At 36.8% G+C, this 3,240-nt stretch overlaps 1 long non-coding RNA gene across 1 annotated transcript; it reads left to right on the forward strand.

Moving 5' to 3' along the window:
- The first annotated feature begins 1,540 nt into the window (after positions 1-1,540).
- LOC137860976 (uncharacterized) lies at positions 1,541-2,910 on the forward strand. Its single transcript, XR_011099294.1, has 3 exons — positions 1,541-1,774; positions 2,169-2,219; positions 2,723-2,910. It is a non-coding gene; the product is annotated as an uncharacterized lncRNA (long non-coding RNA).
- Positions 2,911-3,240: the final 330 nt, after the last annotated feature.

Raw genomic sequence — 3,240 nt, forward strand, 5'->3', positions numbered from 1 at the left:
TGTTGTCACGCATCAGAAATAGTAATTGAATTTTTATCACTTCTGACCCCCTGTAACCAGAATAAATATAGTAGAGTTGCATAAGTGCAATTAAGATTGTACTTGGGGCTAAAAAATAGTATCAGTACCATAAAACTAATGCTTAAAGTTGGTTGACTGAGATGGGATATTTCAGTACGTACACTGGAACATGAATATTTATTGAAGGTATTTATGCTTTGAATAAAACATCTGAGTCATGAGCACATGAAGCTTTAAGCTTCCACATTTTAAAATCCATGTTGAACACAAACAGTTAAATGTCTGATTTCAACTTAAGATTGTAACGAACAGCAGACAGATCATGTCTTCACCTTGAGAAGCAACACTTTGACTGCTGATCAGACTTTTGGGTGCCTGCGAGCCGTAGCTGAGGATATGTGAAGGCAGTATTTAAATAATGCAGAAAAGACCTGTTTCTTTAGCTGCCTCCCTCATTGACATCGTCGAAGAAGTGAGAGGTACCACGGGAGATGCAGAAGAAAGCAGCGATGTTCTGATGTGCATGTGGTCACCAGGGGCCTGTTTTGCAGAGGTGGGTGCCACTGCTGCCATCTCGTTAACTGGGTGTCCTTCTGCCATTTTTTTCTCCAAGGAAAAATAAATAAAGAAACACACAGCTCACGTTTTTGGATAGTGAGAGAGGGCAAGAGAGAAGTCCCCCAAGACCCATAAGCTTGTCACTGTTTTAAAGCGGTGCCAATGTAATTGGCTCAGTTAAAGCTCCTCGCTGGATCCCTAATGAACCTGCTGCAACTAAGGCGAAAAATAGGCTGTTGCTGTCTGAGGGGAATAAGCCGCTGAAACTCCTTGAATATTGAGTAGAAGTGAACTCAGGGGGATGCATCACTGCAAAGCTTTAATTACATATGAACACTTTGAATCAACAGGATTGCATGTGTGTGCAGTAAACGAGGATGGGCTTCTCTATTTCAAAAGTCTTGGCCAAACAATGAAAATGAAAGAGTTAGTGATCCAGCCATTTTTTCATTGATGGGTGAACACATAGGTTTCACATGATAAGTATGCAGACAATTGTCTGATAAATATGCAGACAATAAAATCTGGTGTATGTTTGGGGAGAAAGATGTTAGTAAATCAGATTAAAGAAAATTGAAACTAACTTTGACATAGATGATGGTCAATATGGGAAGTGAGTGCTAAAGATTAGGTAACAATACCTAAGAGAAGTTCCTCCACTAAGATCTGTGACCACATTGTTTCATTAATGCAACTCCAATTCATGAAAACATTTATGCAATAGTTTTGTTGTATTTTAAATGTCCTTGCCACTTAATGAGACTAGTGCTTATCAGTTCCCATGTGTGAACCAAATACGTGTACCTTAGAAAACTCTCCTCCAGCTCAAAATGTCAATATAGATTCACTTTCTTGAAAAGTGTCATATGAATGGAAAAAATATCCATGTAATTAAGAGCAATGCAGCCACTTTCAAATGATGTATTTTCAGGATATATTATCTTGACTCGTAATCTGTTATCCTACTTATTCTTTATTGCCACTGTGGAAACAATAGTTACAAATGCATTAATCTTACTGCACTCTCTTTTTAACCGTTCATTCTGGAGTATGTAATACATTTATCTTTCAGTCCCATGGGTCTGATCTGAAGACTATTGAAATCAATGGAACAATTCACAGTGCTTTCAGAGAATACTGGAAATGCATTAAAAGCATGTTGGGGCACATTCAAGTTGAAGATATTTCCCGCAAGGTAAAGTTCAGCAAAATATCTGTGAATGACAGAAGCCACTGTCAAAAATTTTCACCTTAGAAATTAAAGATGAAGTAAAGATGAAAGCAGAGTGAAATGGTAAAAAAAAGCCGTCTAATATTCATGATTCACTTACAGTTTCCAAATTAGGTATCTAAGATGTCTCCATTACGTAAGTCTTGTCCACATCACATCTTTTGTCCCAGTCACATACTTTAGCCTGCTGACAATAACTTTCCTTGTCCATTTCTTGGAGTATGTAATCTAGTTCTATGATTTTTTATTTTTTTTAGGCTTTCAATTTTCAGCTGTTTCAGAAATAGTTTTCATCCTTTCTAGTGCTATTAGCAGCATATATGCCACTGCATTTATTATTTTCCCTTCAACTTCCCAGGTCTCATTCATGCTACAGTCACACCAGGACAACAACTCCAACATATAGCAAGTAGGTATTCAGCCATGAAATTGGTTGTGCCATTGTGTGCTCATGTTCTCATTCTCTTCTTTTATACCTCTGAAAACCATTTGTTTTTGTTTTTGTTTTTTACTTATATGTCAACGCTTATATGTTAAAGAGGAGCTAGACTGCCAATGCACTCCGACCACTTGCTAATCCTGTTGTCTGACCTGTGTTCTCTTGTTTTGTATACTCCTGTCTTATCATTTTTTTGCTTTCTACTTAGGGAGCAAATTTCTGGGCCAGGGAACTTTTTTTTTGTAGGACACCTAATTCTTCATGTCCCTAGTCTATGAGCAGTTCCTGGCACTGTATTTATACAGATTATAGATAATCTGTCATATGACCTTATATAATGCATTCTAATATACTTAAACTGGGGGAGCATTTTGTAAGTTATATGTAGGAGCCTCATCATCAAATCCTATTTGTTTTTTGGATTTCTGTTCTAATTCCCATGAATCCCTTTGTAAATGTCCTTTTCTTCACAGACTAATGTCAAACAAATTTTCTGATTGCTGGGTATTGTTTCTCCTGGAACATGTTGGATACCTCTGAGGTAGGATTTGTCAATGTCTTTACATCTCCATCTCTTATCATGACTGACAGTATTAGAAATATCTGGGTTTTTGCATACTTTCTTTCTCCTTAGTTTCCTAAAATCTTTTCTCATGTTGAACTCTTGGGGTTTTGTTAGTTAGATATCTGATTTTGAATGCTGATCTGGAATTTACTGTGATCTTGAATGTCTCAGGTTTGTTTGAACTCCCCATTTTGCCAAGTTTCTCAACATGATTTTTAGGGTGTAGCCATGGTAATCAAATATTAAGACATCCTGGTATACCTGCAAAAAAAATATTTTACCAGAATAGTTCACTTCTCTACTCAAAATAAAATAAAATACAAAAATAGTAGGATAATTATTAGTACAACTAGTCCGCAGCAACGCCAGGAATAACTACACAGAGATCTGCACTGTGAATAAGACTTTAACTGTCTCTGTATCTCC

Source organism: Anas acuta, chromosome 9 (assembly GCF_963932015.1).
Source record: "Anas acuta chromosome 9, bAnaAcu1.1, whole genome shotgun sequence".
Lineage (NCBI taxonomy): Eukaryota > Metazoa > Chordata > Aves > Anseriformes > Anatidae > Anas > Anas acuta.